Source organism: Prionailurus bengalensis, chromosome B2, assembly GCF_016509475.1.
Source record: "Prionailurus bengalensis isolate Pbe53 chromosome B2, Fcat_Pben_1.1_paternal_pri, whole genome shotgun sequence".
Lineage (NCBI taxonomy): Eukaryota > Metazoa > Chordata > Mammalia > Carnivora > Felidae > Prionailurus > Prionailurus bengalensis.
The window spans coordinates 3,259,187-3,273,931 of NC_057349.1; the positions used below are offsets into that span (position 1 = coordinate 3,259,187).

General features: G+C 47.3%; 2 non-coding genes across 2 annotated transcripts; both read left to right on the top strand.

Moving 5' to 3' along the window:
* Positions 1-281: 281 nt before the first annotated feature.
* On the top strand, positions 282-354 carry TRNAK-UUU. Its single transcript has one exon. It is a non-coding gene; the product is annotated as a tRNA-Lys (tRNA).
* Positions 355-5,550: 5,196 nt separating this feature from the next.
* TRNAM-CAU lies at positions 5,551-5,622 on the top strand. The gene has a single exon. It is a non-coding gene; the product is annotated as a tRNA-Met (tRNA).
* Positions 5,623-14,745: the final 9,123 nt, after the last annotated feature.

The window sequence follows — 14,745 nt, forward strand, 5'->3', positions numbered from 1 at the left end:
GGTTAAAGATTTCACTAAGCATTCCATAAATATTTACTGGAAACAATCGGTTGCTTTTGTTTATCTTCCCCTTCTACAACTGTACTCAAATAAGGATTGTTTTCTGGATGTATATTCCTTCTCTACCTACAGAAAACATAAACAAGTGCTGAGTGAACTGACTATAGAGATGAAACGCCTGTTCAGCTGCCTTTCCTGAATGCAAGAATGAATCGACCACACTGTTGAGCTGAAGTAGTTTCGATCTTATTTACGCATCTGGACAGAGCTGTGCTCCAAGAGCCTGGGTAGCTCAGTTGGCAGAGCATCAGACTTTTAATCTGAGGGTCCAGGGTTCAAGTCCCTGTCCAGGCAGTATGGCCCTTGCTTTCCCTAGGGGTGTGAAGGTTCTCCAGGTTTTTGTCCTTCAGAGAAGGTTAAGTTTGGGCCCAAGTTGGACGACTTTTACCTTTCCCAAGTAAAACCTTACCCAGTAGCCAAGGTTTGCTATTTATTCTATTGCAAGCAGAAGACAACTTTAGCACTTTTTAATAGATTTCCCAGGAACACAGTACAAAATGTTCAAAAGTCCATGGAGTGTAAGAAAACTATTCCTCTAGACTTGGGTGTTTTAGAAAAGGAACTGGAAACCATATTTACGGAGTAAGGTGTTCACCGTGTCAAAATCCAGGACCTTCAGATTTCCTGTCCTTTGTGCTCACAACTGAGCCCCTTGGCAGGTGAGGAGAGTCTCTGCCAAACCCCCCTGACGTCACTTTGTTTTTTCTTTTTTTTTAAGTAGGCTTCACGCTCAGCACGGAGCCCAACACGGGCTTGGGACTCAAGACCCCAAGATCAAGACCTGAGCTGAGCTCAAGAGCCAGGTGCTTAACTGACTGAGTCACCCAGGCGCCCATGTCACATTCTAATGACGCACAAAAACGGTGTGGAGTTACTCGTCCGATACTGCAGTATGGTCTAAGGTGACATACTTATCCGACCCAGAAACACCAGGACACTTTGCATTTTGCAAAAGTGCATTTTGTTCATTTCTACAATTTTGGCAAAGTCTGGGTTGATGGTGCTGTTAATTGCTCAGTGGATTACATTTTTCTCCAGAAATACACACTTCCCCCTCCCTCTCTGCCTACAGAGTGTACTTCCCATTCCACTTGAAGATGTTATGATGGTTCCACAGGAAATCCTAAGGAAACTCAAAACAAACACAAACGTCCTAGAACTAATAAGTATGTTCAGCAAAGTCACAGAATACAAGATCAGAATACAAAAATCCATCGTATTTCTATACATTAGCAATAAGCATGTGGGCACCAGAACTAAAATACAGTACCATTTAAATGGTGCTTAAAAAAATAACTTAGCTTCAAATCTACCTGGATATGTACATGCGGAAAAACACAAAACTACAAAATGCTGTTGAAACAAATCAAAGACCTAAATAAATGGAGAAATATTCTGTGTTCATTTGATTGGAAGACCCAAAGACGTCAAGTCTTGTCAAAGTTAGATACAGGTTTAACAGAATTCCTACCAAAATCCGGGTGAGTTTTTTGTAGACACGAACACGACTATTCTACAATGTATATGGCAAGGCAAATGAGTTAGAATAACTAAAACAATTCTGAGAAAAAGAGAAATAAAGTGGAAGAAATCAATCTTCTTATTTCCAGACTTATTTTACAGCCACAGTAAGAGACCGTACATCATTGGCAGACAGACGTGTAAGTCAAAGAAACAGTAGAGAACCCATAGATCGCCACATACAAGTACAGCTAAGTGATTTTTGACAACAGTGCAAAAGCAGTTTAGAAGAGGAAGGAAAGTCTTGGTCTTCTCAAAAAAAAAATGGTGGTGGGGCGCCTGGGTGGCGCAGTCGGTTAAGCGTCCGACTTCAGCCAGGTCACGATCTCGCAGTCCGTGAGTTCGAGCCCCGCGTCGGGCTCTGGGCTGATGGCTCAGAGCCTGGAGCCTGTTTCCAATTCTGTGTCTCCCTCTCTCTCTGCCCCTCCCCCGTTCATGCTCTGTCTCTCTCTGTCCCAAAAATAAATATAAAATAAACGTTGAAAAAAAAAAATGTTGGTGAACGAATTTGATATCCATAGGCAAAAAAGCACAAACCTCAACCTAAACCTCACACCTTATTAAAAAAGTAATTGGAAATGATAAGTAAAATACAAGGGGTGCCTGGGTGGCTCAGTCGGTTGAGTGTCTGACCTGGGCTCAGGTCATGATCTCGTGGTTTGTGGGTTCGAGCCCTGCAATGGGCTCTGTGCTAACAGCTTGGAGCCTGGAGCCTGCTTTGGATTCTGTCTCCCTCTCTCTGCCCCTCCCCCCCCTCTGTTTCTCTGTGTCTCAAAAATAAATTAAAAAAACATAAAAGTATAAAACTTTTAGAAAAAAATAAAATCTGGAGGACCTCGGGCTTGCAGAGCTTTAGACATGACACCAAAAACACATCCATAAAAGACAAATGTGACTCATTGAATTTCATCAAATTAAAAGCTTTTGCTCTGGAAAGGACCTTCTTAAGAGGATAAACAGGCAAGTTACAGTTGGGAGAAAATATTTGCAAACCACATATCTGGCAAAAGCCTCATATCTAGACTATATGAAGAATTCTCAAAACCCAACATTAAAACAACAATCAACCTGGATGCCTGGCTGGCTCAGTGGATAGAGCATCTGACACTTGATCCCAAGCCCCACGCTGGGTGTGGAGCCTACTTAAGAAATAAATAAATGAGGGGCGCCTGGGTGGCGCAGTCGGTTAAGCGTCCGACTTCAGCCAGGTCATGATCTCCTGGTCCGTGAGTTCGAGCCCCGCGTCGGGCTCTGGGCTGATGGCTCAGAGCCTGGAGCCTGTTTCCGATTCTGTGTCTCCCTCTCTCTCTGCCCCTCCCCCGTTCATGCTCTGTCTCTCTCTGTCCCAAAAATAAATAAACTTTGAAAAAAAAAAAAAAAGAAAAGAAATAAATAAATGAAGGTGGGCACAAGACACAAAGAGACATTTTACCAAAGAGGATATACAAATGGCCCGGGAAAAGATGTTCAATATCACCAGTCATTTAGGAAATGTGAGTTCAGACCATGATGAGGTGTCACCGCGCACCCCTCAGAAGAGTTACAATAACACAGTTTAGTTGTGTGACCCTGCTTAGGACTGGCCAGGGGGCACAGAAACCGGGTCTGTCACCCATGGCTGATGGGAAGGGAAAGTGGTGCAGCCGCTCTGGAAAGCAGTTTGGTCGTCTCTTTCAAAAAGCTACACACAACACTGTATGCAATCCAGCAATTCCACTCCTGGGCAGTTATCCCAGGACAACGAGAACTTATGTCCACACAAAACCCCTACATTCTTACTCAGAGCAGCTTTGTTTGTAATAGCCCAAACTGGGAAACAACCCAAATGTTTCCCAGTAGGTGGTTGGGTAAACACACTGTGGTCCATCTATTCTATGGAATACAACTCAGCAGTAAAAACAAACAAACAAACAAACAAACAAACAAACAAACAGCTCTTCGAGGTATTCACAGAAAACGGAGGGCAGGCTGAATCTCTCCAAAGCCTTTGGATTCATGGGTCCTGCCATGTGAACAAAGGCCGGGAGCAAATCCTATAGAGATCAGAAGTAAGAATTCTCCAGGTAGAGGGGACCATCAGAACAATACGTTGGAAACGGTCGGTAAAACAGCAAAAAACCCCAGCGGAATGTGCCCTAAGAGGCAAGAATGCTTCCACAGATGAGGGGACAGAAACCGCCTCTCAAATGTAGGACAGAGGTGGGAAAGCTGACTCAGAGAGGACAGTGTGGCCCGTGTACTATCCCTTCACCTGCCACAGGGACACACATACAGGGAGGCATCTGGAGTATAGACCCTGACAAAGTTCACTTGTTTACTGTGTAATATCAAACGGAAAAGCTGCTGGAACCAGAACCTTTTCCCTAACTCTTTGACTACTGGTCCCCTCCAATATGAAAAGGGCACTGTCTTCCACTCCACTGTTTGACTCCAGGGGGACAAAGCCATTTTTTATTACCATTATACAGGTGCCAGTGTTTTTCAACCTACCATGTGTCTCAGAAGTGTAGAATCAACAGCGAAGAAAAGGCCAAGACTGCTTTCTTAATAAATGAAATAGACTATCATGGGAGTGGGAACTATCAGAATAAACCCCATGTAGTAAAATATTGTGTGATGGAATTTGGTTTCTCTTCCTTTCTCTCTCTCTTTCTCTCTCGATTGAAAGATAGATAAACCAGTAGACAGATTGTTTGCATACTGTATTGAGTTGTGGTTTAACATGTATTTCTGACTCGGGGGTGCAGTCCGAAAGTTTGAAAGCTGTGCACTCGCGCTCTGCTCCGGGGAGGGCCGTGCGCGCCCCCGCTCCGCCCCGGGAAGGGCCGTGCGCGCCCTCGCTCTGTCCCCGGAAGGGCGGCGCGCGCCCCCGCTCTGTCCCCGGAAGGGCCGTGCGCGCCCCCTCTCTGCCCCGGGACTGGCCGCGCGCGCCCCGACTCTGGCACCGGAGCAAGCGTGCAGAGGCCGCCCCTCCAGTGTCCCTGCGGACGGGCGTGGGGCGAAGGGGAGACGAATACCTGCAGCAAGCGAGCGGCGGTCCCGCGAGCTCGTTCACGCCCGTCGTCCCGAAGTTTCCATCAGCGAGGATCCGAGGTTCTCAGCGATCGGGACGCGCCCTCGGGCCTGGCGGCCTCGCGGGGGCAGCGACGAGCCAGGGCGGTTGTTCCGGGACGTGCCCAAAGTTCTGCTCTGATCGGAGCCAAGGGAATGCAGCTCCTGTCTCTATCGGTGTCTCGTTTTTTATTTCCGACGGCGTGTGTGAGTGTGACTGTGCGCGTGTGTGTGCGTGAATGCGTACGTGCGTGAGTGCGTGTGTGCGCGCGTGTGAGTCTGAGTGCGCGCGTGCGTGTGAAAACGGCTCCCGACGGGGTCCAGCGGAGACTGTGGCCCCCGTGCAAGCCCGGGAGCACCGCGCTGGGTGGGTCCCCTCTGTTACCGGCGCGCCGTCCCCGGGACAGTCTGCTTCCTTGCAGCGCAAACAGAAAACCTCCTTTTCCTCCTCGCGACGGTCTGCGAGCCTTTTGGAGGGGAAGCCCGCGCGGCGGTGGCACGACTCCTCTGACGGCGGCGGGTCCGCTCCGCGACGACTCGGATCGCGATGACTCGGATCGCGCCGAAAAGGCCGCACGGAGTTGCTCAGCGCACTTTCCCCCCGCGGCTCTCTGAGCGAAGAGCGGCTCCTGGAAAGTAAATCAGGTTAAGGGGGGAAAAAAAAAATCCCGAGCTTGTACACTCTTGGGCTGGTTGGACAAGCGCGGTCCCGGAGGTCGGGGCCCTTGGCCGCCTGGTCGGGGGAGAGCGGATCTCCCACACGCGGAGAGGAGGGTGACAATCCTTTCGAAGGGAAGGAGATAGAAAAAAAAAAAAAAAATATATATATATATATATATATATATATATATATAGCTCAGCTCCGACAAGGTGATGTTTGTCATTAATAAAAAAAAAAACAGAGGCACCGACAGGAGGAGCAGAGTGGCGCAGCGGAAGCGTGCTGGGCCCATAACCCAGAGGTCGATGGATCGAAACCATCCTCTGCTACGAGCCTTTTACACGTGCCTCCTCGTGCAGCAAAGTTTTACAAAATTAGGCAATGAGCTCAAACACCTAAACCGGTTTCCAGATCTTCCATACCCTCCTCGAATCTGGATTCTTCGTTCCCAACTTCCTTTCAAAACATGCTGTCGCCAAGTAGGCAATTCTCAAACTTCCACCCGGCTCAAGTTCCCCGAAGGGTGAAGTTCCTCCCATCCAGGGTGTCCAGCAAAAGAACAATGGGAAATACTCCTGCAGTTAAGGTGGTCTTCTATATGCTCCGAGATTTCATGGAGAACGTGACAAACTCCATATTTACTTCTGCCATATCTTCCAGCAAAGGGATTTCCAAATGTGCTAACATCTACCGGTGATGTTTTCATTGCGTTGCATAAATGCAAATATAACTCAAACCAAAAGAATTCATTATGATACAGATGCGTGGTCCCATCAAACAGCAAAGTTGCAGATTGTGATATTTATTCTTACATTTAGTGCAGGCTGGTGTAACAGCATGAGCAGAGGAGGACTTTAAGGAAATATACATAAAATCCGCATAATGTATACATTGTAGACAAAAATCTTTTATATACATAAAACATACATAAATATACATAAAATCCGCATAATGTATACATTGTAGACAAAAATCTTTTATATACATAAAACATACATAAATATACATAAAATCTGCATAAACTCATTCAAGGAGAAAGAGATTCGAATATAAAATTTCCCTTCATAGAAGGGCATGTTTTTCTATTTTTTAAAGGGATTTTAGGGGTGCCTGGGTGGCACAGTCGGTTAAGCATCCGACTTCAGCCAGGTCACGATCTCGTGGTCCGGGAGTTCGAGCCCCGCGTCGGGCTCTGGGCTGCTGGCTCAGAGCCTGGAGCCTGTTTCCGATTCTGTGTCTCCCTCTCTCTCTGCCCCTCCCCTGTTCATGCTCTGTCTCTCTCTGTCCCAAAAATAAATAAACGTTGAAAAAAAAAATTTAAAGGGATTTTGGCCGGTAGTCAATCACTATGGTTTTTAGACTCCATTTAATGTGATAAACGAGTGTGATGCCAGACTTCAAAAAACAGTGAAAAGTTTACAATATGCGAGTCATTACAGTCTTCACGCATATCTGATGAAAAACGTTAGGTATTTGTTTAAAAAGTACATGAGGGTGTTCCGAATTGGCAAAAGATAGTTTAGAAGGTAAAATCATCCCCAAACTAGTGAAGTTCAGGGCACAAAGCAGGGTCACATTTGCCAGGACATTCCCTTCCCTGGATGCTTCATATTTTTTTTTTTTTACATCAAGAAATATTTGGCAAAATGTAGTAATAATTCCAACCATTGCTCTCTACTGATTGCTTTCCCCTTCTCCTACTTTGTCATTAGTTTTGTTTTTTCTTGGTCATCCAGAGAAGACCAGTGACCATGATAAGTGTTACTAAATATATTCCAAAGACAATCAATTGGTTCCACTTTTGAGTCTCACCCTTACAAACTCTATGTCAGTAAGCAAGGGTTGTTGTGTCGATGCTAGCTACTTCCTTCTACGGAAACTGGAATGGCTTCTCAGACACGGTACAAACAACGTAGAACAGCTCACCAGTGACTAAGACGTAGCACTCAGGATACCTGAATACACTTCTGCTCCATGAATTGGTCCCGTGGACTTGAACCCGTTTCTTCAACAGTCTTCCCTGAGTCCAAGAACGTATTTACAATACTCATCAATAGCAGCGATATTTGCTAAAACCATTTCTGTGTATGAATAAAAGCTACTTCCTGGGGGCCTATGGGGCTTGGTTGGTAGAGCCAGAGACTTTTAATTCTAGAGTCAAAGGTCCAAAGCCTCCTCCAAGTAAGAGAGTATTTTCTCCTTTGAGGCGCAAGGTTCCTTTCTTTTTTTTTTTTTTTAATTTTTTTTTCAACGTTTATTTATTTTTGGGACAGAGAGAGACAGAGCATGAATGGGAGCATGAACGGGGGGGGGGGGGGGGGGGGCAGAGAGAGAGGGAGACACAGAATCGGAAACAGGCTCCAGGCTCTGAGCCAGCAGCCCAGAGCCCGACGCGGGGCTCGAACTCCCGGACCGCGAGATCGTGACCTGGCTGAAGTCGGACGCTTAACCGACTGCGCCACCCAGGCGCCCCTGTGTCTGGCTTTTTAAATTCAATTACGCCTGTAAAGTAATCTATGCTATTGAATGTAGCAATAGCGTCTTCATTTTCATGGCAGGAAAGTTTTCCATCGTACGTATATTACACAACTTATCTATTTGGGACGACTACAAGTAAAAAACCAAAAAAAGGAACATTTTTGTATATGTCGGGGTCTGAGTCTATACACAGAGGCGGAATGTTGGATCAATGAGATTCGTTGACAGGTCCAACACTATAAAATGTTGCCCAACACACTTCCAAAGTTGTAACAATTTACACTCTTTGATTTTGCCATTCTGCTAGGTGTATGGCTGCAACTCAAACATCTTAATTTGCATTGCCTTGATTAATAATGAAGCCAAGCATATTTTAATACGTTTAGGGGCTTTCTGCGTACTTTTATTTTGCTAAAAAGCCTTTTCAAATTTTTGTGCTTTTTCTACCGGGTTGTCTGTACGTTTATTATTGATTTGTGGGTGTTGTTTACGTATTGTGGATAAAAGACTTGTGTCAGTCAGATGTGCTGGAAATATCTTTTCCCACATTCCCACATTCCCACATTCCCGTGCTCAGGAGAGAAGCAGCACATATACAAACACCCCGCGTCACTCTGTGAATGCACAGCACAGCTTTACAAATGTTTTGGACAGCCTCCAAAACATCCCTGACTCCGAAGGGGGACGTTATATACGGGACGCCCCCAAAGGTGGCTGTTGTCACATCAGCCAAAGTTAGATGAATGAGAATCGCATCTAAGGGCTTTTTCTGATGAGGTCAAATGAATGCGACGTGCAGATATACAACGAAGAGCAGGAAGTCCCCCAGGCGCCCAATGCCAGTTTGAAAGGTGATTAAAACCCCCCAAATTACGTCAGTTGAAAAGAAAACTTGCATGATTGTTTGACAGAAGCAGCGTCACTTAAAGGGTCACATAAATCTATTTCCAGTATGACAGCAGTCGCGGGGGCCCTAGAACGAATGTTCAGGGATGCATAGCACATCTGTGCCGTCTCCAGAGGCTCGGTGTCATGCCCCGTTCACACTCCTGGAGGAGCGTTTCCCTGTATGGACCAGTTCAGCTTCGCGTGCACACTTTGATCCTTGTTCTAGGCCATTCTCCAGGAGGGGTCTGTTCTACTTTAAAGACAATTCTGCAAAAAGCAAAAAAGAAAGAAAGAAAGAAAAAAATAAGGGCAATGTAGAATATAACAAAAGGCAATTTTTCTTCAAATTCCAATATTGTTTTTTTTTTTTAATTCTAAGCTTTAATTTTAAATATTTTGTCCCTTTTATGGACAACAGTAGTACAGGTGGGGCATCTGGGTGGCTCAGTCGGTTGGACGTCTGACTCTGGATCTCAGCTCAGGTCGTGATCTCATGGTTGGTGGGTTCGAGCCCCACATCGGGCTCTGGGCTGACGGCTCAGAGCCTGGAGCCTGCTTCGGATTCTGTGTCTCCCTCCCTCTCTGCCCCTCCCCCGCTCCCTCTCTCTCTCTCTCTCTCTCTCAAAAATAAATAAACGTTTTTTTTAAAACTTTAAAAAATGGTAGTACATGTATAGAATTCACTTTTCAGAATAATTACCGCACGCTGCTGCGTTACGAATCATAAAACATATTTAGACCACACAGTTAAAACTCCTGAGTCGTTTCTGCGGTTAAAATGCTAATTTTGCTTGTTACGACAAATTCCCTTTGCTTAGAGAACACATTTCTCACGTTTACAGATGCCGTGAGGGTCCCACGGAGGTGGGTAAAGGGATCAGCTGTATTCATTAAGGTACCAGACAAATTCGCTTTCCAGCCACCCAACAGAAACGACAAAGTCTCTGTCATTTAATTAACAAACAGCCCTTCTCCTGACACTGACCTAGAAATTGTAGACCTCTCCTTTTCTTCACAAGGTATATATAAAACTCTTGGCGGAAGACTGGATGGCTGGTCACCACCGACCGCTCCCACATCCTTGCTACTCCTCGTCTTCTGCCGTCCCATTTCTCATTCAGCTTCCCTTTCTGACCGTCCCCCCCCCCCAGCCCTGTTTTCCGATCCCTGCACCTCCGCGTTTCTCGTGGGTTCTGCCCTCACTCCGTGCTCTTTCCTAGCAATCCCATTCACTCCCACGATTTCAACCTCAACTTAACCATCCTCAATGCCCAGCACGCGGGCTCAGTCGGTGGAGCGTAGGACTCGATCTTGGGGTTGTGGGTTCAAGCCCCACGCAGGATGTAGAGATTCCTCAAAAATGAAATCTTCAAAAATATGTATCTTCAACATCTAAAGCAAAAGAAACTACACGCAGAGAATCTTAAGGAGTTTGGACAATCCTGTAACATGTAGGAACTTGCAACGACTCATTGTTATCCGAGTGATGGTTTCTGGCCAAGACCTTCCTCCCGAATTCCAGAACTACTGACCGCATACACATTTGCCAAACGCTACTCACGATTTTACACTCCAAATTTGTTTCTCCTCTCTCAGGCAGGAGCATTAATTGAGTTTAGAGCTGAAAGTGGCATCATTTAAATATTTTTTTTACAACTCCCCCTTCATAGGGGGAAGAAATGTCATACTAATTCTATTTCCTACAAATAAGCACTCTATCCCTCCTTTCCTGGCTCGTTCTTCCAAACTTTTTTTTTAAGTTTTTTTTATGTTTATTTATTTTTGAAGGAGAGAGAGACAGAGCATGAGGGGATAGGGGCAGAGAGAGAGGGAGACACAGAATCCGAAGCAGGCTCCAGGCTCCGAGCTGTCAGCACACAGCCTGACTCGGGGCTTGAACCGGTAAATCACGAGATCATGACCCGAGCCGAAGGCTTAATGGACTGAGCCACCCAGGCACCCCCCAAACTTACTTTTGAACTCATGACTTGAAAATCTCTTTTCTGGTGTTCTGTGGTGCATTTACGATCAGTTCAATTTTCTTGCTTGACTTTGCCATTCAACATATTTATTTTAATTTTTTAACGTTTTTATTTATTTTTGAGACAGGGAGAGACAGAGCATGAACGGGGGAGGGTCAGAGAGAGAGGGAGACACAGAATCTGAAACAGGCTCCAGGCTCTGAGCTGTCAGCACAGAGCCCGACTCGGGACTTGAACTCACAAACCGTGAGATCATGACCTGAGCCGAAGTCGGATGCTTAACCGACTGAGACACCCAGGCGCCCCTCAACATATTTATTATGTGGAAAATAATTACATTCTGTCTGATGGCATCACATTCTTGCTTAAAATTAATCAGGCTATTGGGCCGCTTGGGTGGCTCAGCCGGTTAAGCATCCGATCTTGATCTCCACTCAGGTCATGATCTCATGGTTTAGTGAGTTTGAGCCCCACGCTGGGCACTGGGCTCACAGCGGGGAGCCTGCCTGGAATCTCCTTTCTCTCTGCACCTCCCCCACTCGTGCTGCCTCTCTCTTTCTCTCTCTCAACATAAATAAACATTAAAAAACTCAATCGGGATATGGTCAAAAAGGGGCATGTCAGGGGAGAAAAACAAATTAAAAGCTGCATGTTGTCAGGCAGGATAAAAAAAAAAAAAAAGCAAGAACCAATTATAACGTGCCTGCAAGAAACGTCCTTGACCGGTGAACACACAGGACGTCAAGAAAGTGCCAGAGTAGGGGCTCCCAGAATCCCTCCCTCCACAGGAGCAACCAATAAGCCGGCCACAAGGAACAGAAGCAACTGTTCTGGAACTCTGAGACAAAGGAGAAAACTCACAGGAACGGGCGTCTGTCCGCCCACCGTCCAGTTCCATGACCGTGGAGACGGCAGGCTGTGGTCATGGTGTGGCTTGTCGGAGGGAAGGGGAGGGGGTGTGTGCAATGCAGACAGCGTGCTTCGAGTTTGTCGTTTTGTGTCGCGACCTGCTTGGTGGCTCTGGGAGGGAATGGCTCAGCCACCTTGGTTTTGCAAGCGCCCCCTCCGGTTGGGGTGCCATTCTGGGTGGCGTCTGTTGAAAGCGTTTGGAAAGGCACACTATGCAAAGCTGCTCTGGAGAAAGCGAGGGCAGAGGGGACAAGCAGAGGACGGGTCCTGAGCCCCGAGAAGGAGGAGACTGAAGAGGAACGTTCACAGGGAGAGAGCTTGGAAGGGGAGGGGGGGCGGTTAATTTGAGGTGTTGACTTGTCTAAGCGACCTGTGTCCAGGTATTAATTTGGTCAAGCACCAGTCTGGATATTACTTGAAGGTATTTTTTTAGATGAGACTAATATTTAAATCAGATTTGGGGCAAATCGGGATACCCTCCCTACAGAATGTGGTGGGTGTCATCCAATCAGTAACAAAATTCTGCCCCAGACTGCCTTTGGGCTAGAACTGTGACAACTCTTCCCTGCGGCTCCAGCCCAGCGGTTCCCCCTGCAGAACTGGGACTTGTCAGTCCCCACCGCGGGGTGAGCCAGTTCCCTAAAATTTCTCTCTCTGTCTCACCCTCTCCAGATGCCCTTTGTTCCGTTTCTCTGGTGAACCCTGACCAATCCTGCAAAGACAAGCTGAGGAAGGAGAAAATACAGTGATCGCAACAATGCGAAAGTGGAGGTGTGTAAACCAGCACGAGGTTTGCATCAAGAAGGCCTAAAACATTAAAGAGAAGCTCCAGAAACAAAGAAAAGACTAAGCAAACAGGCAAGGCGCAAAGATAATGGATAAAAAAAAAAAAAGAATGCCTGGGTTTCTAGACAACTATATACGTACAGATATTAAAAGCTAAAAGAATAATTAAAGACATTATTAAAACAATACTGGAAATCTTGATTGACATACAAGGATTAAAAAATAACGGAAAACTTGGGGCGCCTGGGTGGCGCAGTCGGTTAAGCTTCCGACTTCAGCCAGGTCACGATCTCGCGGTCCGGGAGTTCGAGCCCCGCGTCAGGCTCTGGGCTGATGGCTCAGAGCCTGGAGCCTGTTTCCGATTCTGTGTCTCCCTCTCTCTCTGCCCCTCCCCCTCTGTCTCTCTCTGTCCCCAAAATAAATAAACATTACAAAAAAATAATGGAAAACAAACAAAAAAAACCCCAAGAGAACACATTTAATAAGAGGATGAGCAAAAATAAAGAAGGGAAAGAAGAAATTAAGGGGATCCGTGGAAAGAGGACTAAGAATGAAGAAAGAGAAAATAAAAATGAAATGTGTAAACCAGCAGCAGCAAAGTGGAAGACAAGAGACAGTTGCTATGGTAACGAGAGTACTGATGCTCCACGGGGCTACAACATGACATGAAAGGAGAATGCTAGACTTTGAAGAGCTATATGTAAAGAAATTTTGAAAGGCTCCCGGGAGAAACAGGAATAAAAGCTACACACGTCCACTGGTGAAATCAGAGAAAATCAAAAGCCACTTGCAGAACGATAGAGAGTGAGTCCCAGGAAAAAGGAGAAGAGCTTGGTACATAAGTGGTTGCAAAAAGCATAAAGAAAATATGTAGAACGTCTGGGACGTATGCAAAGCATCTTAAATGCGAAAGAAAGGGACGGTAATAACGATGAATAAAATATAAGGCAGGAAAAAAAAAAAAGCAAGAGAAGTTATAACAGAAGACAAGAGGTTACCCAGCAAAGGGGATTGAGACTCGGATATTTTGTCTTTTGTTTTTATTCTAAGCAGTCTCCACGCCCAGCGCAGCGCGGAGCCCCAACCCACACAGCGAGACCAAGAGCTGAGATCCAGAGTCAGATGCTTAACCGCCTCCTGGGAATTGGACCTTTTAAGAAAGTGGCTTCATGTATGAAATACAGAGAAGGAAGAGGGGAGGAACAAAAAACAAAAAACAGTAGAGGGAAGTCACGAACGGAATTAACTAAAGCAGAAGCAAAATAATCAATGCCAGAATGTATTTAAAATGTGAGAGGAAGGTTAAAAGCAACGTGAACGTGGAAAAAGACGCCGAGATGGCCTTGAATGCAGGAAGTTTACCATAAAGGTCAGAGAAGACGACTTAGGTATTCGATAAACACTTGCTCAGCGCTTACTACGTATAGAGCCGCGTTCCAATGCTTCACAGAGACTCACTTTAGTTTATTCTCACAAACTCCTCCGAGGGCCGAACGGGGACCGCTCCTACTTTACAGACGAGGACAGGCAGAGAGTGTCGCCCAGGGCCACCCGGCGAAGGTGCCGCGGGGACTGAACCGATGCCAGGCAGTCCGCCTCCTGGATCCGTCCTGCCGAGCGCTGCTCGGGGACAGAAGGAGCAGACGAGGAAAAGAGGCAGAAGGGAAGGGAGCGGGGGGGGGGGGGGGGGGGGGAGGGGGGGATGAAGAGAAAACAAAAAGACAAAGAGTCGTGCTTGGTGACCAAAGAGACAGCGCGGGGCCTTCCGGTGGGAAAACAGGAGGGGGTTCGAGCAGGCGACCGGAAAGGCGCTGAAGCAACGCAGGGCCCTTCCGTCCCCGCGAAGCGGGCGCTAAGTGAGAACAAGAAACGCCTGCAGGAATCTGCAAACCTCCCTCACGTTCTCCGAGCCGGAGGCTTCGCGGAATCCTCGCCGAAGGAAGCTTCCGGGGCCCGCGATCGCAGGCCGAGGCTCCCCACGCTGCGCCGGGAGGCCGGGACCGCGGCGCCGCTGCAGGCGAAGGCCCCGCCCCTCTGCCCCCGCCGCCCTCCGCGAGCGCCCTCTGCCGGGCGTGCCCTGCTCGGCTCGCTCTCCCGGAGGCCGCGCCCCCCTGGCCCGTCGCGTGGACTCGTCACTTACAGTCGCCCCGCCAACAGCTGGGCCCACGTGCTGTCGTCAACGCCCACGGTGCGTGGAACCTTCTGTTGGGTGCCCCGGGGCTGCGGGGCTCCGCCGGGGAGGGGAGTCACTTCTGAACTTCAGCCGGCCGGCTTTCACGCGGGCCTTCTTGCAGCGTCCCGGAGAAGTTTTTCCCCCTTCGGACGCTGCCGTGAGAGCAAAACGTTCAGCGTGGGTTCACATCTCTGAAGTTTTCTTAGAAAGCGATCTGAAACGCCGTGTTCTGTCCA